The following is a 24445-nucleotide window of genomic DNA, read 5'->3' as shown; positions in this document are numbered from 1 at the left end:
TTCCACAAACATCCTAGCACATGAGTGCTACAGTCCCGTTGTTCAATTATTATTTGTTGCCACAACATGAAACTTTTATTAACCGCCACTGTAAACTTTGCTAATAACCGGTTTCACAGCTGGGATTTTCTCCTGAATGTATTACCAATACGATTCTGGATTCCAAAATGAATTTTAAAACCCCATTTTACCCTCAGCCTTGGAAACAGTATAAATCAGCCACGTTTTTTCCTCTAACGTTTAGTTCCGGACTGTGAAAAAGTGTTTTAATATTTGTTGAAGAAGTGGGTAGCAAAATGGTGCGCTTCCACCAGGCCTGAATCCATTGCCGGCTGGGAACTTAATCTTCTTAGTATGCTAGTCACAATCTGAACGTACGACGTCATCGACGTTCATTGCGGAATAGAAGAGAGCGCATTCAAGGAGTCCAGAGAGGGTCACAACTGTGCGAAGAAGGCAGACCATGGAAACTTTTCAGTCTCTCTGCACTGAGGTCCGACCTATCCTTCATTCCTTATGACAAAAATACGTTGCTTACTTACAAATGGCTTTTAAGGAACCCGCAGGTTCATTGCCGCCCTCACATAAGCCCGCCATTGGTCCCTATCCTGAGGAAGATTAATCCAGTCTCTACCATAATATCCCAACTCCCTCAAATATATTTTAATATTATCCTGCTACGTCTCGGCCTCCCCAAAGGTCTTTTTCCCTCCGGCCTCCCAACTAACACTCTATATGCATTTCTGGATTCGCCCATACGTGCTACATGCCCTGCCCATCTCAAACGTCTGGATTTAATGTTCCTAATTATGTCAGGTGAAGAATACAATGCGTGCAGTTCTGCGTTGTGTAACTTTCTCCATTCTCCTGTAACTTCATCCCTCTTAGCCCCAGATATTTTCCTAAGCACTTTATTCTTAAACACCCTTAACCTTTTTTCCTCTCTCAAAGTGAGAGATCAAATTTCACAACCATACAAAACAACCGATAATATATTTTATGCTCGACCATGCCGAAATGTAGTAATTATACACCTGGTAGCAGCCCTTTAATGGACCTCATTAAAGTACACCTATTCATTAAAGTTCAGGTTTTCCACCAATCAGAAAGCAATATGAAAGCGGAAGTATCGATTATTCTCGGATATGCAATCGAAAGACAACTAGCGAAACGTCACGGAGACAGGAAATCCAATACTGTCGCAGAAGGTTATGTTCTGTTACTATAATAATTAGCGTTAATTGTAAATAATATTCAAATAAATTCAATTTGTCATCTCGTTTTTCAATGTCTAAATCAATTTCCAGGTTATATCAAGATTAATGTTAATTTTACTGTCTACATTATATCAAGGTCAATGACATTTGTTCCTCGGAAAAAATCAATGTTCTCGCTTCTGCGCACATCTCACAATTTACGAGATTGTACAAGCTCAGTTCCGCTCCCCAGTCAGATAAGAATAACATGGATACTTATGAATAATTTCAAGCTAGAAATATAGTCGAGCATAAAAAGTCGTATGAAACTTGCCTATAATGGTAATTAAGATGCTCGTATGAAAATTATGAATCTCGCTTGCGCTCGTTATAGGCTCGTTGCATAATGTACTATTGTAACAATAATAATAGTTTATTAATACATCTTGATTACACAATTTTTAACAATATATCACTTCGGAATATAAGAAAGAACATTATATTCTAAAAACAAACAATAAAAAACAACATAGACCTAGTGAATAAAATAAAAAGCAAAGTCTACAGAAAACTCACAACAACAACAACACACATACACAACACATCCAACCACCCCACACAACACAAACAAGCTGCATTCCGAACAATGGTACACAGACTACTCAACATACCAATGAGCCAACACGATTACAACGAAGAGTTAAACACAATCAAATACATAGCACAAGAAAACGGATGCAACCCTAACATAATAGACAACATAATACGAAAGACAAAACATAATCACAGAAAAACATAATAATACAACACAAACGCAAAAACACAAAAAATACATCACACTAACATACGAAAACAAAAACACACACAAAATTGTAACCTCATTCAAGAAATTAAATTACAACATCTCATACAGAACAAATAACACTCTACAAAAACATCTCAACACACAAACAACACAAACAAACAAATACAACCACACAGGCGTATACAAACTCAAATGTAACACCTGTAGGTACAGTACCTAAATACACATTTTTAGTGCCCTAAAATTCCAGGATCTACTATGTTAAACAATAGAAACAGACGCAAAGTTTGATACACTAATTATTATTATTATTATTATTACTACTACTAGAAAACTTGATACAGTTCTTGCATTATCGTGATTGTGTTCTCCGTTAATGATAATTACATTTACATCCAATAACATCTATCAGATATGGCAAAAACAAAATCACTCTTGTGTGAAAAAAAAAAAAAAAATTTACCTACAACATTTATATTACATTTTAAAGCAAGTTTTATAGTTGTACTATGGAGAGGTTAGTTAAACACTGCAAAGTTTTGAAATGATAAACATCTATGATGTTACTACACACTTCATCACTGAAACAAGAACGAATGTCTAACGCTCGGCTTATGCCGTTCGAGGATTTATCGCTCGTGACAATTTTATCCAACATGCATGTGCGATACCTATCGGATTATGCTATGAACTACTTGGCGCTCGAGCGAAAACATCCGATGCAGACCTCTGCAGTAGAGCAAGTGCACAGCTTCAAATACTTGGGGTGTACTATAAGCAGTAACATGAGCTGCTGCCGGGGAGTCAAAAGGAGGATAGCAATGGCCAAGGAAGCTTTTAATAGAAAAAGGAGCATCTTCTGCGGACCTCTGGAAAAAGAAATAAGGAAAAGACTAGTGAAGTGCTTTGTATGGAGTGTTGCTTTGTATGGGGTAGTGACGAAGTGAAGAGAAGCGAATAGAAGCATTTGAAATGTGGATATGGAGAAGAATGGAACGTGTGAAATGGACAGACAGAATAAGAAATAAGATGGGTAAGAAAGAATGATGCTGAAACTGATTAGGAAGAGGAAAAGGAATTGGTTGGGTCACAGGCTGAGAAGAAACTGCCTACTGAAGGATGCACTGGAAGGAATGGTGAACGGGAGAAGAGTTCGGGGTAGAAGAAGATATCAGATCATAGATAACATTAAGATATATGGATCGTATGAAGAAACAAAGAGGAAGGTAGAAAATAGGAAAGATTGGAGAATGCTGGGTTTGTAGTGAAAGATGTGCCGTTGGGCACAACACTAAATGAATAATTATTCTAGGTATCTAAACACACATTTTAGTGCCATAAAATTCTAGATTCTACTATATTTGGAATTCTCTCCCTGACCACGTCAGAGACTGTCGGACAATATCAAAATTCAAATTTAAATTAAAAAATCACATTCTAGTTCTTGGAATTGTTTGTTGAACACATGTCAGGTTGCGCAACTTCACCTTAACCCATGACATATAGTAAATATTGTAACTATGCCGTTGTAAAATTGAAAATTAATATGTAATGTATTTATTATTATTATTATTACTATTATTATTATTATTAATATTATTATTATTATTGTCAGTTATCAATATCATCATTGCTATCTCTGTTTTCTTTCTTTTCGTTGTATTAGCTCGATGAGAGCACTATTATGTACTTTTGACTCTGTTGACCCTCTATAAGGCTTTAACTTAATTTGTACCATTTTCATCAGTGTTTGTATTTCTTTTTTGTATTTATATGTGCTATCTGGTAGGATGGAAGAGAAGGCCTTATGGCCTTAATCCTGTCAGATTAAATAAATTATTATTATTACAGACGTGGACAAATTATTAACAAAATTGACGATTTTTATGATAATTCCATTTACAAAATTTGATTTTTCAATTTAGACTACAGCTGACAATTTTGCATATTTCTATAATTACAGTAGATATAAATATGCAAAAATATAGGCTATTCTAAATCGAAGAGTCAAATTTTGTAAACGATATATAATAAAATCTTCAATTTTGCTAATATTTTTAAATATGCAAAAAATGTCAACTGCAGTTTAAAGTGAAGATTCAAATGTTGTAAAAATACATAATAAAAATATTCAGTTTTGCTAATAATTTGGAAATATCCAAAATGTCACCTGTAGTCCAAATTGAAGAGTCGAATTTTGTAAAAGAATATACAAAAAATCTTCCCTTTTGCTAATAATTTGAAAATATGCAAAAATATCTATTGTAGTCTAAATTGAAGAGTCAAATTTTGTAAAAATATACAATACAAATCTTCCATTTTTCTAATAATTTGGTAATACGCAAAGATGTCAACTGTACTAGGCACCTGGTCAGTAATTGATTACTTGTAAATAGTTTCTTTAATCTATCACAAAATATTTCAATATTCAGTAATTTCATCACTATACAATTTTGTTAATCTAGATTTAATTTGTAATTCAGTAAATATAAAATATTCTTTGTTCCTCTATGATAAATTATCTAGCTTTAATTATTCAGGTAATCTTTTCGTACTTTGATTTTATTGTAATTGTAAATTTAATACTAATTGTAATATTATTTGTAATTGTAATTGTAAATTTAATACTAATTGTAATTTTATTGTTGATATTGTAGTTGGAATCTCCTGGTAGAGGGGCAGAGAAGGCCTGACGGCCTTATCTCTACCAGGTTAAATAAATAAATACTAAATAAATAAATACTAATACTGTAGTCTAAATTGAAGAATCATATTTTGTAAAAATATATAATAAAAATCTCCAATTTTGCTAATAATTTGTCCACGTCTGTATTATTATTATTATTATTATTATTATTATTATTATTATTATTATTATATTAAACAATACGAACATTTCTTTTTAATATGACGTAATTTGTTTCATTTATAGAAGCATTTTAGAGTTTGAAGTAAATGTCATGTGGACAATGAGCAGTATTATGTCTCTACAGTTTTATTTGCATTAAAATGTAAGTCTGCTAATAGTAAGGTTAGTTTTATAGTTGACGTCATAAGTAGATATAAACATTATAGCCTAGGTTATCATCTCCATGACCTGTCACATTATTTTAAACAGTAAAAATTGCTCACAGAAAATGTATTTTTTGTACAGCTCTGTTATCGCTACTAATAGCCCTGCAACTATAAATCCCAGCGTTTATTTTTATCATTATTAGTGGCACAGAGCGAGGTAATATGCGCCAATAAAATAAAAATTTATACGTAAATGAATTACATTTTGCAAAGCGTTAGATATAGCTACATGTTCAATTTTGATGCGAAAAACTCACGTCAATTAAATTAATTAACAGATGACTGCAGCTGCGTGGAATGCTGACAGACTGGCTGCGCTCTCTTTTACAGTTCTGAATCGAGTCCAATCAAGTTATCAGACAAATCCATCGCCCACAGCTTCAAACCGATACCGAATCTCTAGAGCATGCCTGCCCCAGATTCTGGCTACACATATAGTTCTTGCTTTATTAAACGTATTTCGCATGTTGTAAACTGAATCTGGTTACAAATATTTACCACTAAACCTTGTTATAGATTGCTAATATTAGATTCCTGAACACTTCTCCCAAATATTTTTTTTTTGGTACATTTTCCCTGAAATTTATATTCCGCGAAAACAATTCATATTCCGTAATGAAACTTTTCTAACTGATATATTTACCAAATTATAATTTTCCAAATATCTTATTCCTGATCGAAACTTCTCAATACCTATGTCATCAATGATATGATTAACTTCGGAATATATTATATGACTTTCTCGTGTTAAATTCATATCTCATATCTCATAGATAGGAAACAGAAAGTAGAAATCAATACAACTATGAAATCTGTCTCGACATGGGGAACTATTAATAATGGAATTCCTCAAGGATCAATATTAGGTCCCCTACTTTTCCCAGTGTTCATAAATGATCTTGCCCCCATAATAAAAGATGTAGGTCATCCCATATTATTTGCAGATGACAGAAGTGTAGTAATTATAGCCAATAACTCCAACACATTCCAATCTTCAGCAGAGGAAATTCTCTTCAAAATATGTGACTGGTTCTCAGTCAATAAATTAGTATTAAATTGTAACAAAACTAACATAATTCAATTTAAATCCTGTCCAAATTCAACTTCGCAAATTTCTGGCGCAATAATTAAAAATAGATCGCTATTAGAAACAACAACAACCAAATTTCTTGGATTAAAAATCGATAATGTGTTAAATTGGAAAAATCATATTAAAGAAATTTCCCCCAAACTAAATTCAGCTTGTTTTGCTATTAGATCTATGCAAAAGATAGTAAATATCAATACCTTAAAAACAATATACTTTGCATACTTCCACTCGGTAATGAGTTTTGGAATAATATTCTGGGGAAATTCCACAGATAGTAACAGTAGGCCTATATTTCTATTACAAAAAGAGTAATTAGAATAATAGTAGGTGCCAAATCTAGGGAATCGTGTAGGACTATTTAAAAAAAACTACAGATAATGCCCATGGCTTGTCAGTATATCTTTTGATTAATAATCTTCCTCGTATGTAATCGTGAAAACTTTGTAACTAATTCAACAGTTCATAGCATAAATACACGTCAAAAAATGACTTTCATACTCCATCGGAAAGTCTATCGTGCTATGAAAAAGGAGTGCGTTATATGGCAATAAAAATTTTTAATAGCCTCCCTATCAATATAAAAAATGAAACTCAAAAAATAAGATTATTTAGGGCCAAATTAAAGAAGTACCTAATTTCTCATGCCTTCCATTCTGTAGGTGAATTCATGACATTCAACAACGCTTCATGAAATTGATACTAAAACTTTGTGTTGTACTAGTAGACTATATTGTAAACCTCGTCTGTATATATTTCATCTAGACTGTGACTATAAATTAAGACTTTATAATAGTATTAAGTTTTTTGACTTGTTCCATATTCTAGCTGTAAGCATGTATGAATACCATGGAATGTTAATAAAAACAATACAATCGTACCTGGTTATTGGTCTTCTTCAGAACTGGTCGTTGCTGGTCTTGGCGCCTCTTGTTTTGTTCCCTGTGGTGGTGTGTTTGTGTAGTGTAATGTGGAGTCAAAGACAAGACACACAAAAACACACCCTAATGAAATTCTCAACACACAACTCAATTTCAAAACACACACACACTTTGACTCCACATTACACTACACAAACACACCCCCACAGGAAACAAAACAAGAGGCGCCAAGGTCCACACTTGTGGAGTAACGGCTAGAGCGTCTGGCCGCGAAACCAGGTGGCCCGGGTTCGATTCCCGGTCGAGACAAGTTACCTGGTTGAGGTTTTTCCGGGGTTTTCCCTCAACCCAATATGAGCAAATGCTGGGTAACTTTCGGTGCTGGACCCCGGACTCATTTCACCGGCATTATCACCTTCATCTCATTCAGACGCTAAATAACCTAAGATGTTGATAAAGCGTCGTAAAATAGCCTAATAAAAAAAAGAGCTGCCAAGACCAGCAACGACCAGTTCTGAAGAAGACCAATAACAGGTAGAAATATGTAAACCACGTACGATAGAATTTAACACGAGAAAGTCATATAATACATATTCCGAAATAAGTGAAATATTCTATATTACATCGATAAATGAAACTTATGTTTAAAGTTAAAAATTTATGTTAAATATAAAGGGTGCTTCACGAGGATTTACCGTCACTTACAGAGCTTAATTCTGAAGACATTCTGAGCAAAAAATGTCATATAAACATTTGTCCTAATATCAATATTTTCAAAGTTACTTCAATTTGAAATTGTTAGTAAAATACTTTGTTTCTTTGATTTTAAGTGTAAAAGAATATTACAGGTAGAGAATGAACTATTCAGAAGTATCATTTCTTTAATTGGCTAGTGTTCTGAAGATAATAAGAAAGACAAAACAAAAACTTAACAAACACAAAAACACGCAAAACACAACACAATCACAAGAACACAAGAAATACATCACACTAACATACGAAAACAAAAGCACACATAAGATCGCATCTTCATTCAGCAAGTAGAAATACAACATAGCATACAGAACAGAAGACACACTACAAAGACATCTCAACACACAAAAAACACAAACAAATAAATACAACCACACAGGCGTATACAAACTGACATGCAATAGTTGCGACAGTTTCTACATTGGACAGACAGGCAGATCATTCCAAACTCGATACAAAGAACACATTAAAGCAATAACCAAAGGACACAATACATCTACATATGGCCCGGGTTCGAATCCCGGTTGGGGCAAGTTACCTGGTTGAGGTTTTTTCCGGGGTTTTCCCCTCAACCCAATACGAGCAAATGCTGGGTAACTTTCGGTGCTGGACCCCGGACTCATTTCACCGGCATTATCACTTTCATTTCATTCAGACGCTAAATAATCTAGATGTTGATACAGCGTCGTAAAATAACCCAATTAAAAAACATATGCCGAACACATAACCAATGCTAACCATACATACAATGACATAAATACAGACATGGAAATCCTACACATACAACCCAAAAACCAAAAACTCAACACACTAGAACAATATGAAATATACAGACACATTAAAACTCACCCTGATCAAATTCTCAACACACAGATCAATTTCAGACCACACACACTATTTGACACCACATTTCAACACTTCTCAACAATCGAACGCACCCACACAACAGGCAGCGAAGTTCGAGATGACTCCGAGATCTAGTAGGCTCTGAGGATGGCGTGAAGAAGCACCGAAACAGCTGTAAGCCGCACATACTTACATAATTAACACGAGTAAGATCGCCATTTAATCAATTATTTATATTCAAGTGTTAAAAGTAGTGTACGAAAGATTCAACATGGAGTATTAATTTTATTGTAAATATAAATATAAAATTTTATTATAAATACAGATACAGAACTGAAAAGTGAATGCAAATGACACATTTAGCTACACATTTCTCCTTTGCATGGAATAAAACGTCTTTAGAAAATTCATGCCAGTTCAGATGTGTTTGTATAATTATTTAATTGCAATGCCTTCTGTGTATCTCTATTTCTATTCTTTGCTAAGCGCGGTGCCCGTAACACGATAATATCACAGTCTAGTACCACAGTCTACTATATACAGTCGCGAAGCTTGAGCTGATTTTTTGCAAATATCGCTATAAAGCGCTCCAAGCGGTTAGCAACTAGAAACAATAGACTTTCCACGGTCGACTTTGGATTAAGAGTGGATTGAGTCGTATTTCCATCGAGTGCTAGGTCGTTGCGTATTTCACATTGATGCTCGTGAAGAAAAATCCTAACATCTATTTCTTATGTTACTTCTAGATGCCTCCTATACCTAGTAAAGTGATTTGTTTGTGTTTTACGCCAGTATCATCGAACTCCAGTTGTGGAAGGGGGTAGCGAAAGGTTTTTCCGGTTCTCTAAAGGTATAGCCAAGTTAATATTAAAAATGTTAGTAAAAATAAAATGATGTCCCTGTATTTCAAATCGACAGCGACTTCGACTCGGCATTTCTTTTGCACCCCAGTGTTCATGAGCGAATTAGAACATATTCCTTTTCTTATATAATTTTAAGTAAATATATCACATACAAATTAATAATAGTATAAAGTAAAACCTTTTTGACTTCCAAAAAATTAATAAATGAGCTATATATTCTACATTCCGTTTGTGCAGGGAAGTAAGGAACCGAAATTGATCTACAGTGTAATCTGAGCCAGAAGAAAGAAGAATCAAAAGAAAAACGTAACTTCCTTATGAATACTAGACAGAGTTACACAATGCGCCCAGAGTGCCGACTTAGAATTCAGGGGGTCAGGAATTCGATTCTTGGGCTCGGTTATCACACTGAAATTCTTGGAAGCTTGCTTTGTCTACCCAGAAAATGCCTCGATAGGAGGATTGGCTTCCTTCCAAATACCTTGCCGTTCGCAGAGTCATCACCCTCTTCCACGCCTCAGGGTACGGCTAATGAGAACTTGTTTTAACGCTGAACACCGCGTTTTGTGATCACATTTAGAGAAGTAGGATTCGCAGTCCAAGATTTACAAGATGTAACTCACCATCGAACAGCTGGAAGAGAATATTATCGGTCAAAATTCCAAAGTTACAAGTTTTACGGGAAATTCATTTCTAGCATCATCTTGTCTCTTTTTCTGCTTTAATCGAAATATTTGCACATTCGTCAGTAGAACTGCGTTCCATTTCCGGAAATAAAACTGAGTTTTATACAGGGTCATCATTTTATTTTTACTAACTTAATATTTTTAATATTAACCTGGCTATACCTCTGGATCAACGCCGTTTGCTACCCCCTTCCACGACTGGAGTTCGATGATACTGGCGTAAAATACAAACAAATCACTTTACTAGGTATAGGAGGGAAGAAAAGTATTTCATCCATTTACGTAAACTAGGAAATATCGCGATTTTGAGTTTGATAATTTTCATTAGGTTTTTCTTTAATCAAAATACAGTACAATATTAACAATGAGTGTTTTTACTCACGAACTGAGCTATCCATGTGGACGTATTCATTATGCAGTGTATATTATACTGTCTACAGCACATTAGCGTACACTATAGAGAATGAAGTTAAATTGAAAAATAATCATAATATGGATATTTAAACACATTTTTGAAAATAGTGGCCGTTCATTTCGATATAGGCTTCAGTTCTTTTGCGCATATTATCGCACTATAGACTATTGTACCTAATCCCAATTACCAGTTTCGTTCTTCGTACTAGTAACTCATGTTGAAATAAAAGAGTACCTTACGTACTATAAATTCAATCTTCACTTCTGCTCGATCCGAAATGATAAAATTATTCCGTCGAAGTGGTTATGTCGCAGGGTCGTAGAAAGGGAGGAAATCACGTGACAGTTAATTACTTAACGAGGCTCTTTTATTTAAGTTATTTTAAACAGTTGTATAATATTACGTAGACGTCCAATTCCTAACAGAAATTAATGTTCTCAGAAAAGAGCTAAGACAGCCCAGCCACTAGCTGGCGTATAAAAGCTGGTGGGGGAAACCTGGATACGACGTAGGCAAATGGACGACAATACCTGTGCGAAAATGATTCAATATTGAAAGCTCTTTCGTCACTGGAAAACGCGAACATATTTTTGGAACATACTGTTTACCATGACTGTAAGGCTACTATGACTGTATTTGCGGTTTTGGTTCTGTGTGGAGGATGTATGTATGTATTTATTCACACTGCAATGGGTATATACCCGGTGGCAGTGGTAACTAATTACACTCAATAATGACAATAATAAAATGATTAATTAAAAATACAATTAATGATAATAGTAATAATTAATACTAATAATAATAATAATAATAATAATAATAACAACAACAACAGAGAATATACTAAATTAAATGAAACGATCACTTAAAATAACATTTGAAATATTCTAATTTGTATCTTAAAACTAAGATCGAACTAAAACCCACGAGTATATGTTCATATCTGCACAAGTACCTTTCAACATTACACTCATTTCGCTGTCAACTCACTCACTGCACTGGAACTACGACATATTTCACTGATTGTATCCTGATTTCACTAACACTTCAAAAACATTTCACTGTTCAAATACTTTGCACTGCCACTATATCCTATAAAGCTTCACTGACAGGAACACGTTTCACTTACACAGCACACTTCACTAACACGACATACTTCTTCACTGATACAACACACTTCACTGATGGTTGAACTTCATTAGTAGAAGGGGTAGGAGTGAAGTACATTCAAAAACTCAGATACAATAAAAATTGAAGTAAAAATAAAATGATGTCCCTGTATCTTCTTTCCATAGAAACTGCTTTCTTCGTCCAAATATTTTTTCCTCTTCTTCCTCACAATAATTTGTATAATTTATGCCACACATCTCCAAAAGCGTACTCGCGAGTAAACCCCTGAACGGAACCGAAGCCAGTACGTAATGAGCGCGCTCCGCCTCACCCATCCCCACCTGTGCTGTACTCAATGTTTATGCGCAAACGAAGAGCAGTGGCGGACTGCCATTATCATTGTGTTGGTCGGAGTGTTCCACCGTTTCACAATGTCTTCTAATCATGGACGTAGTACATTCAAGGATGAAACGGAAGAGACATTTTTTTTGTGTTAGTGGGGAGAATGCGAAATGCTTAATTTGTTCGAAAATTCTCAAGAATTTGTGAAAATTCAACATGCGACGACAATACTCGACTCTTCACAAAGAATATCACACAATTACAGGCATGTTGGACATGTGAAAATAATTTATTTTGGGGCTATCTGTATAATTGTTGGTTACACATAATAATCAGCATATTACAATACGTTTACACTCAGTTTCGCTTGACAAACTTTCAGTTTTTCGTTTAATTTTAGGTGAAATGCGTAGGCCTACAAATATTTTGATAAATATAAAACAAGAAAATACAAACACAAATCACACACGTGTCCTCAGTCTTAAACAGAAAAAGCTTCTTGCTAGCTGTGTTCTAACTTGGAATATTGGAAAATCAATGAAGCCCTTCACGGAAGCATCATTTGTAAAATCGTGCATACAGGACGTTACTAAAATACTGTGTCCAGAACAAAGTCAAAGTTCAAGAAAATTAAATTGTTTCCAATTACAGTTCAGAGAAGGGATTTCAAGATTGTAAATGTAATTGAATCTGAAGTCGAAACCACAATTAACCAGTTTATAGCTTACTCACTTGCATTCGACGAAAGCACAGATAGAAGTGACAAAGCTCACCTAGCCATTTCCATCCGAGGAGTTAATGAACATTTTTACTGTGTCTGAATGTCTTCTAGATGTAATTACTAAATACAACTGGAGAAGATCTTTTCCAGGCACTAAAGGCACCATAGAACAGAAGAGGATGAATTTGCAATGACTTGTGTCCATAGCAACAGACGGGGCTCCAGCTTCATAGTATGTCAAAATAATATACAAACGTATGATATATCTTATTCTTTTGATATTATTATTTGTAAACATAAGCAGACCGTTGCCGCGATCCCCCACTGATCGCTTCCGTCTGTTGAGGTACGAGTCTCTTCCCCTTCTCTAGCCTTACAGCACACTGTGTTCGGCGGGCAGCATCGAGAGCACGAATGACGATACGCTTTTTGGAGACCTCTGATTTATGCTATTGAGGAGAGACTCCACTGAAAATAATGAAAAATTTCCAGAAAAAAAATATTGGCTATTTGACCTCTTTAGAAAGTATATTTTCATATCCCAAATGGATTCAGATCAATTATGCCTACAAATACATTGTATGTTCACTTACAAATGGCTTTTAAGGAACCCGGTTGTTCATTGCCACCCTCACATAAGCCCGCCATTGGTCCCTATCCTGAGCAAGATTAATCCATTCTCTATCATCATATCCCACCTCCGTCAAATCCATTTTAATATTATTCTCCCCTCTACGTCTCCGCCTCCCCAAAAGTCTTTTTCCCTCCGGCCTCCCAATTAACACTCTATATGCATTTCTGGATTCGCCCATACGTGCTACATGCCCTGCCCATATCAAAGTCTGGATTTAATGTTTCTAATTATGTCAGGTGAAGAAAACAATGCGTGCAGTTCTGTGTTGTGTAACTTTCTCCATTCTCCTGTAACTTCATCCCTCTTAGCCCCAAATATTTTCCTAAGCACCTTATTCTCAAACACCCTTAATATGTTGTATGTTTATTTTTTTTAATTAAGGCTGTTAGGGGCGCGGCATTTAAAGAGATGTCAAAAATAATTTTTCATCAAAGAATTCTTGTTTTACCAATTTTTATGATTAGAAAACTAGTAGATTTTTGTTCTAAAGTTGGTTCCCTGAAATTACTAGATGAATGTAGCGCAGGAGAATTTTAATAGGTGTGTTACATAAATATTCATTTCACATTCAATTCAATTTCTCCGTAAGTTTACTTTTCTTGATTCAACACCAACTCTTTTATGCCAAATATTAATCAATTGCTATGAAAATTTTACTGTTATGAGATAGCTACGTGTTTGCATAAATATCTATGTATTAATGTATTCTATTGCCCCTTCAATGTGATAGTTATATTACTTCCACCGATATAGAGGGTGATTCACGAGGATTTACCGTCCCTTACGGAGGTTATTTCCTAAGACATTCTGAGGTCCCAATCTCAATATTTTCAGAGTTACACTAATTTGAAATTCTTTGTAAAATACCTTTATTCTTGAGTAAAAGAATATTACAGATAAAGAATGAACTATTCAGGAGTATCATTTCTTTAATTAGCTAGTATTCTGAAGCTAAAAATGTGTTGTGAATTCCATAGTTGCTTCGTACAGAATTTTTTTTTCAATTTTTAACTACAAAATTACATTTTCTTATGAATTTATCACAACAATAATTGTTACAAATCACGTCACTCTTGTAAATTCCTCAAGACTGTACATTATGATGCATAATTAAACTGTAGAGAACCAAGTTTCTAAAGTCGTATGATTTGTAACAATTCTTCTGATATGTGCGAAAGAATGATGTCATTTTTAGTTTAAAATTGAAAAACAAAATCTGTAGAAAGCAACTGACAATACATTTTTGGTCAATTAACGAAATGACACTTCTGAATACTAAATTCTCTATTTGTAATATTCTTATGCCTTTAAGGGGAGAGGATGGTAATTTTTTAAACGTTTTTCCTATTTGGTGTAAAATATTATTTTTTTTTGTATGTAGAGAGCTCATAGTTGTTGCAACTCAACCAAATAAAAATATTTGAAAAAAAAAAATATATATATATATATATTTGGGGGCCGAAATTTGAAAAAAATATACTCAATGCAGGATTGTACTAAAACCGATATATCTAAACCGTTTTTAAAGATATATTCAAACCGTTTTTTGCAATGTATTTGAAAAAGTATGTTCTATAAACTGTCTGTAACAGAATTTTGATATTAGTCCCTACGTTTGTAAAATATACAATTAAAATTTAATAACAATTTTCTGATTTCCTTTCTTGCAAACGAAAGGACGTATTTTTAAATGAAATCAATTAACAAAATTTTGTTACAGAGAAAAGTTTCCTAATAGTCTAAAGAATGAGTGTTCTAAATTTCATGCATGTATCGTTAATAGTTCAGAAATTATATCCATTTTTGTCTGGCAATGTAGCAAAAAAAAAATGAAGTTACTGGAAACCGATAAAAGCGGGCGTGTGATTTAAAAATCCATAGCGCAGGAAGTTTAAAAATGACGTCTTAACATCCGATAAGGGCACAAATACCCACAAAATATTATGCAATGCATTCCACACAAATAAAAGGTTATTTTTAAAAAATTTGAAAATTTAATTTACCGGAAACAACAATAAAAGTGGGCGAGTGATTTAAAAATCCATAACGCAGGAAGTTTAAAAATGACGTCTCAACATCCGATAAGGGCACAAATACCCACAAAATGTTATGCAATGCATTCAATACATATCAAAGGATATTCTAAAGAAAAAAAATTAAATTTAATTTACAGGAAACAACAATAAAAGTGGGCGAGTGATTTAAAAATCCATAACGCAGGAAGTTTAAAAATGGTGACTCAACATCCGATAAGGGCACAAAAACCCACAAAATGTTATGCTATGCATTCCACACATATCAAAGAATATTTTAAAGAATTTTTTTTTTAATTTACTCATTTTTCACCAAAAATATCATCCTCTCCCCTTAAAACAAAACAAAAAAAGGTATTTTACAGAGGACTTCAAATTAGTGTAACTCTGAAATTATTGAGATTAGGACAAATGTTTACATGACATTTTTTTTTTTGTTCAGAATGTCTTCCGAAATAAGATCTGTAAGTGACTATAAATTCTCCGAATCACCCTGTATAACCTACAGATTATATGAATTGAATGTGTGTAATATTTGCCAAAAATAGAGGGAAATTGTACACCACAAATGATGATAATGCATGCCCAATATACCAACTGCTAACACATCTTGGAAACGGACAAGAATTTATTCATAACAGTGTATTCCTGTCTCACAAGATACTGTATCTTAGCAACGGATCATGCCATCAGCATAGCCTGACACTAGATACTTGTATCAAGTCATGTTATATCATTTTCAGAATGTAACTGGCACAAGACAGACGGATCTGAATCTAGCTTTAAGCAGAAAGAATCGGGACTGACATGATATCCCACCATAGCCCTCGAACAATGCTGGCTCCAGGAAATGCGGACATCAGGCTGGATTGTGTTTGCACGTTATTAGTGTATGACAAGTCGCTGCCGATGGGCTAAACCACGATTTATTGACAGACGCTGACAAGGGCATTTTTCCACGCTCAGCTATCCAATTTAACCATTACACAAGTTCCATTCTATTGTGTTTTATACAAATAAAAGAACAATTTATCGTGGAAATGCACAATTCAACATCCATAGTATTTGCGGACAGCCATAATAAAAGCCTTGACTAATACTTTAACACAATTAGCACGAATTAAATATTCAAAAGCTGACAGCGGTGTGCGCAACATTTGAGGCGCGTCGCTTTAATGATATGTGGAACCCATGGTCATGAATTAGAATACTGCCTAAGTCATGAAAGTTTCTCAGTGGCCAACTAGTTATGCAGAGAGTATTGCTGTAAATGGGGCCTATATTGCAGGAATCTTTGTGTCGAATACATGCGATTATATTAGTTCATAAAGAGGATCCTTGTAATTACCTGAAACTTTTATGTTTTTAGTTGGGCGTTATTGTGATATTTAGATTTTGAAGCAACTGCTCTTATTTATAAGGATTGTGAATATGATTAAGAGTGAAATAATATACAGGGTTAGTTAAAAGTCCCGCACCACCTAAATAACTTTTGAAGCATATGGCTCAGTGACATGAAACTTGGTATGTGAGCATAACCATATACTAAGAACTCAATAATGGTATTACTGAGTTTTTTCTACTTCCGGTTTAACCGGAAGTAACTCCAACTCTTTTATTTTAAATGCAACACCCAATATATATTTCTATTTTTGAATAGTGCTCATTAAGAGCTTTTCAAAAAGTACCCACACTCGATACTTCTGTACAAATTCATTGTTGCTAAGTCAAGAAAACAGAAAAGTGCATCGAATTGTAAATAATAAACGCACCATCTAAACAACTTTTGAAGCATACGGTTCAGTGACATAAACTTGGTATGTGAGGATAACAATATGCTAAGAACTCAATAATGGTATTACCGAGTTTTTTCTACTTCCGGTTAAACCGGAAGTAACTCCAACTCTGTTATTTTAAATGGAACACCCAATATATTATTTTCATTTTTGAATAGTGCTCATTAAGAGCTTTTCAAAAAGTACCCAAACTCGATAATTCTGTACAAATTCAGTGTTGCTAAGTCAAGAAAACAGAAAAGTATATCGAATATTAAAATAATAAACGCACCACAAAAATAACTTTTGAAGCATATGGTTCAGTGACATGAAACTTGGTATGTGAAGATAACCATATACTGGGAACTCAATAATGGTATTACCGAGTTTTTTCTACTTCCGGTTTAACCGGAAGTAACACCAACTCTCTTATTTTAAATGGAACACCCAATATATATTTTCATTTTTGAATAGTGCTCATTAAGAGCTTTTCAAAAAGTACCCACACTCGATACTTCTGTACAAATTCAGTGTTGCTAAGTCAAGAAAACAGAAAAGTGTATCGAATATTAAAATAATAAAATACTCCTTCCTTAACAAAAACAAAACAAAGCTAGCTTACCTTCTAAATTATGTGTTCAAATTGGTAGCCCTCAGCTGCTTTACAATGTGTCACTCGATCATAGAAACCATTTAAGGAATGATTTAACCAGTCTTTAGGAATATCTTGCACCACTTCCATTTTTATTTAGCAACACAGAATTTGTACAGAAGTACCAAGTGTGGGTAATTTATGAAAAGCTCTTAACGAGCTTTATTCAAAAATAAAAAATATATATTGGGTGTTAAACCGGTTAAACCGGAAGTATAAAAAACTCGGTAATACCATTATTGAGTTCTTAATATATGGTTATCCTCACACACCAAGTTTCATGTCACTGAACCGTATGCTTCAAAAGTTACTTATTATTTTAATATTCGATACAATTTTCTGTTTTCTTGAGAAATGGAGTGTTGCCAATTTAAAGGGTTAACTCGGATAATCGAGACTCTATTGTATTGTGTTTCATCTGTGGTCTGTTCGTTTCCTGGAGATCCATTAATTTATAAGAGAAATAAAATAATATAATTTATGCAGGAAAGTAAATACAGATTCACTGCAAGAGTCTGATCCGTTGCCAAGCAAGTCGGAAGTGAGACTTAACTCATTGCCGTTGCTAAGCAAGTGACGTTTGTAGGATACTGAAAATATGGTAAAGTTTTAATACTTTGATACTCGAGCATAAAACTTAACATGGAAGGCAATCCACGGAGCATATTACTGCACTATGGTTTCCCGAGAGAGAAGGCATAATTTGTGTCATTTAAGGTCAGGTACTATCCACTACAAATTACTAAAAATTCTTACCTAATAAAAGATGAGACAGAGAGTGATATAAAACTTCAACAGAAAATAAACATAATATATTTTGAAGATGTTAAATAATGACTCAGACTGATAAATTGAGACATGATAAAGTAGCCAAATTTTGCAACAAAACTTCTTTCGTATTTAATGTAAATCAGATACGTTCCGTGTTATAACTATAATCAATGCCAGTTATTACAAAATGATTCAACAAAGGTGTACTGGGATAGACGTATATTGGCAGGTGAAACAGTTGAACGTGACAGACTGGGTTTTATAGCTGTAGGCAGAATTATCAAAATTATGTTTCTGATAGACATAACAATTGCAAACAAATCAAGTTCACATAATACATGTACAAGCTATCAGAAATAGTGATATACCAAATTAAATTACATTATTTTCAACAACAACTGATCTGTACATCTTTCCTACAGAAATATCAGTAACAACATATATCTGCTGTGTCCAAGGATTATGATAAGCATCATAACTTTTATTATGACCATAAGCATCATATTTTCACTTTATTTGAAAGCAATGGAATTGTAGTTTATTATAATGCATTATAACATGTATCTCGATTCTAGTAATAAATTATTATTATTATTATTATTATTATTATTATTATTATTATTATTATTATTATTATTATTAACTACTAAATATACAAAGGCCAAATGGAAATGATCGGGACGAAATTGAAATGCAAACTGCTGAGCCATTTATACCCGAATCCACACTTTAAGAAGTCGAAAATGCGATAGAAAATCTGAAAAATTATAAATCTCCAAGTATCGATCAAATTCCAGCAGAATTAATACAAGAGGGTGGAAGGGCATTATCTAACGAAATTTATAAGCTTGTACTTGCTATTTGGGAAAAGGAAATTGTACCAGAACAATGGAAGGAGTCCATAATCGTACCTATCTTTAAGAAGGGGGACAAGACTAACTGTAGTAACTTTCCAGGAATATCAATTTTGTTGACGACGTACAAAATTTTGCCCAATATTCTTTTGAGAAGATTAACTCCATATGCAGATGAAATTATTGCGGATCATCAGTGTGGTTTTAGGCGTACTAGATTAACTATAGACCAGATATTTTGTATTCGACAGATAATGGAGAAAAAATGGAAGTATAAGGGTACAGTGCATCAGTTATTCATAGATTTCAAAAAGGCGTATGACTCGGTTAAGAGAGAAGTTTTATATGATATTCTTATTGAATTTCGTATTCCCAAGAAACTAGTTCGATTAATTAAAATGTGTATCAGTGAAACGTATAGCAGAGTCCGTATAGGTCAGTTTCTGTCAGATGCGTTTCCAATTCATTGTGGGCTAAAGCAAGGAGATGCACTATCACCTTTACTTTTTAACTTTGCTCTAGAGTATGTCATTAGGAAAGTCCAGGATAACAGAGAGGGTTTGGAATCGAACGGGTTACATCAGCTGCTTGTCTATATGGATGACGTGAATACGTTAGGAGAAAATCCACAAACGATTAGGGAAAACACGGGAATTTTACTTGAAGCAAGTAAAGAGATAGGTTTGGAAGTAAATCCCGAAAAGACAAAGTATATGATTATGTCTCGTGATCAGAATATTGTACGAAATGGAAATATAAAATTTGGAAGTTTATACTTTGAAGAGGTGCAAAAAGTTCAAATATCTCGTAGCAACAGTAACAAATATAAATGACACTCGGAAGGAAATTAAACACAGAATAAATATGGGAAATTCCTGTTATTATTCAGTTGAGAAATTTTTGTCATCTAGTCTGCTCTCAAGAAAGTTTAAAGTTAGAATTTAAAAATCTGTTGTTGTTCTGTATGGTTGTGAAACATGAACTCTCACTTTGAGAGAGGAACAGAGGTTAAGGGTGTTCGAGAATAAGGTTTTTAGGAAAATATTTTGAGCTAAGAGGGATGAAGTTACAGGAGAATGGAGAAAGTTACACAACGCAGAACTGCACGCATTGTATCCTTCACCTGACATAATTAGGAACATTAAATCCAGACGTTTGAGATGGGGAGGGCATATAGCACGTATGGGCGAATCAAGAAAGGCATATAGAGTGTTAGTTGGGAGGAAGTTGGGAAAAAGACCTTTGGGGAGACCAAGGCGTAGGTGGGAGGATAATATTAAAATGGATTTGAAGGAGGTGGGATATGATGATAGATACTGCATTAAAGGGTTAGGTACAGCTTACAGCAGTAAAATTTTTGGAAATATTCAAATTTTTTTTTTCCTCCATTACTATATCTTGTACAATAATTAAAGTTGGTATGTGTAAAATACTGTTCTTCTGCTATATGGAAAAATATTTTTTTTTGATTAAAAAAACAATTATTTATATTTTTTTTTCCAAAATTCAAAATGGTGGCAGTTCATTGCGCAGCGATGAAGCGTTTCCCTCATAACTCATAAACTTGTGAACTTTTTCATGTTCTCTCTCTTTTATTTTATTGCTGAAACTCATGTTTACAATATCATGCTCTTTAAACAACATTCCTTAATAAATAATATTTTTTTTATTTTGTATTAAAAGAAAATACTGATATTTAAACATTTTTTAAAGTGAATTAATTTTTTTATCAAACAATCTATCAAAGATAAAGAAGTGCATCATATTGTAGATGTGACATGCATAAATTTCATCACAGAATGTTGGATAGTTTTTGAGTTATGTGGGAAACGCTTCATCACTGCACAGTGGATTGAATTTTGAAAAAAAAAAAAAAAAAAGTAATTTTTTTTTTAATCATAAAAATAATATTTTCATATATCAAAAGGCCAGTGTTTTACACTTACTAATTTGCATTATTTTACAAGATACAGCAAAGAAATGTTGAATATTTTCAAAATTTTAATGCTCTAAGCCAGCGTTTTTCAAACTATGGTCCGCGGACCACCTGTGGTCCTTCAAAAAAGACAGAAGAAAAAATAAAATTCAAACGAAGTGCGTATCACCACTAAAGCTGAAAATCTCACACTTTGGAAATGACACATGGCAATTGTCTTTCATTTTTTCTCCCAGGACTGACATTTTATGAAATTTATTACCTACCAGTCTACTAACTTCCCACTCTACTCTCAGCAACAAAAGAGGGATTTAAAGCACTATGAACGTGTGGCGTTTTTCGGCATCTTTTTCCCTGCACATCTGGCGCCGCGCCTGTAACTCAGGCAGGGACCACCCGAATTCATAACAGAGGACCAAAATACCGAACCTTTTCATGACTTTCTTAATAGTTATTCCGATACCCAGTCTGCACATTCAAATGGTCACGTAATGTACGTCGTAAACCAATAATAGAACGTGCGAAATTGCATCTTTACTTGTTGAAAATCGGGCATGTTTCTGCAATTTTTTTTATTTCTCTTTTTTCAGATGACGATATAAGAAATTTTAGGCTCCGCCTATTTTAAGGGGAGAGGATGGTATTTTTTTTTTAACTTTTTTCCTATTTGATGTAAAACATTAATATTTGGTATGTAGAGAGCTCATAGCTGTGGCAACTCAACCAAATGAAGTATTTTGAAAAAAAAAATTATTTGGGGGCCCAAATTTGAAAAAAAAATATACCCAATGCTGGACTGTACTAAAACCGATATAGCTAAACCGTTTTTAAAGATAGATTCAAACAGCTTTGCAATGTATTTGAAAAAGCATGTTCTACAAACTGTCTGTAACAGAATTTTGATATTAGTTCCTACGTTTGTAAAATAAATAATTAAAATTTAATAACAATTTTCTGATTTCCTTTCTTGCAAACAAAAGGACGTATTCGTAAAATGAAATCAATTAACAAAATTCTGTTACAGGAAAAAGTTTCCTAATAGTCTAAAGAATGTGTGTTCTAAATTTCATGCATGTATCTTTAATAGTTCAGAAATTCTATCCATTTTGTCTGGCAATGTAGCAAAAAAATGAAGTTATAGGAAAACCGATAAAAGCGGGCGTGTGATTTAAAAATCCATAGCGCAGGAAGTTTAAAAATGACGTCTCAACATCCGATAAGGGCACAAATACCCACAAAATGTTATGCAGTGCATTCCACACATATCAAAGGGTATTATAAAGAAAAAAAATGAAAATTTAATTCACCAGAAACAAAAATAAAAGTGGTCAAATGATTTAAAAATCCATAACGCAGGAAGTTTAAAAATGTCAACTCAACTTCCGATAAGGGCACAAATACCCACAAAATGTTATGCAATGCATTCCACGCATTTCAAAGGGTATTTTAAAGAAAAAAAATTTTTTTTTTTTTGAAAATTTAATTTACCAGAAACAACAATAAAAGCGGGCGTGTGATTTAAAAATCCATAACGCAGGAAGTTTAAAAATGGCGACTCAACATTCGATAAGGGCAGAAATACCCACAAAATGTTATGCTATGCATCCCACTCATATCAAAGGGTATTTTAAAGATTTTTTTTTTTGAAAATTTAATTTACCGGAAACAACAATAAAAGTGGGCGAGTGATTTAAAAATCCATAACGCAGAAAGTTTAAAAATGACGTCTCAACATCCGATAAGGGCACAAATACCTACAAAATGTTATGCAATACATTCCACACATATCAAAGGGTATTTTAAAGACAGAAAAAAGAATTAATTTAGTTTACCGGAAACAACAATAAACGTGGGCGAATGATTTAAAAATCCATAACGCAGGAAGTTTAAAAATGGTGACTCAACATCCGATAAGGGCACAAAAACCCACAAAATGATATGCAATGCATTCAATACATATCAAAGGATATTCTAAAGAAAAAAAATTTAATTTAATTTACCGGAAACAACAATAAAAGTGGGCGAGTGATTTAAAAATCCATAACGCAGGGAGTTTAAAAATGGCGACTCAACATCCGATAAGGGCACAAATACCCACAAAATGTTATGCAATACATTCAATACATATCAAAGGGTATTCTAAAGAAAAAAAATTTAATTTAATTTACCGGAAACAACAATAAAAGTGGGCGAGTAATTTAAAAAGTCCATAACGCAGGAAGTTTAAAAATGGCGAACTCAACATCCGATAAGGGCAAAAATACCCACAAAATGCTATGCCATGCATTCCACACATATCACAGAGTATTTTAAAGAATTTTTTTTTTGAAAATTTACTCATTTTCCACCAAAAAATACCATCCTCTCCCCTTAATCTTGCTCAAGATAGGCACCGATGGTTGGCTTATGTGAGGGCAGCAATGAACCTGGAGGATTTAAAAGCCGTAAGTAGGTAGGTAAGTAGGCTAAGTTTTTGCAGCAATAATATTTTTAGAAAAAAAAAATTAAATTTAAACCATCCTCTCCGTTTAACTCAATTGTGACAAGACAATAGTCAATAGAGTTGTGTTGTTTGTATTAATGTTACCGCCATTCAATGCCAGAAGCGTGATTCCCATGGCAGGGTGCAGGATTCAAATCCCAGCTAGGCGTGTAAGAATGCTGGTGTCACTGTGAGTTACTAGCTGTATCATTGGTTTTGTAATGGGATTAATTCACAGAATGGAAATCAGCCGACAATTGCTGCTATTGTTCTCGCCGCGGTCCGCTCCCTCTTAATCTCCGTGCTATTACAATGTGCAACGTGATTGCTCATCAAATGGGCCCTCTGTGCAGAGCGACGAGTCCCATTAGAATTTTATGCCCCACTTTCCGAATATTTGAACATAAATACTCGCGCCAGGATTTGGCGGATCCTTTCTGTGGCTGGTATTTCCTGAGCTTTTGTAATTCTGTTTGAAAGAAATAAATGACAGACGCATCAAGAAAATACTTCATTTTATTAATGGAT

At 33.8% G+C, this 24445-nt stretch overlaps 1 protein-coding gene across 1 annotated transcript in view; it reads right to left on the bottom strand.

Annotated features, from left to right (window-relative positions):
- Positions 1–24445, bottom strand: part of LOC138713919 (dipeptidase 1-like) — a 1227883-nt gene that overhangs the window by 731131 nt on the left and 472307 nt on the right. The gene's annotated exons all lie outside the window — the stretch shown is intronic.

This window comes from Periplaneta americana, chromosome 14 (assembly GCF_040183065.1).
Source record: "Periplaneta americana isolate PAMFEO1 chromosome 14, P.americana_PAMFEO1_priV1, whole genome shotgun sequence".
Taxonomy (NCBI): Eukaryota; Metazoa; Arthropoda; class Insecta; order Blattodea; family Blattidae; genus Periplaneta; species Periplaneta americana.
This window is presented reverse-complemented; position numbering and strand designations above follow the sequence as displayed.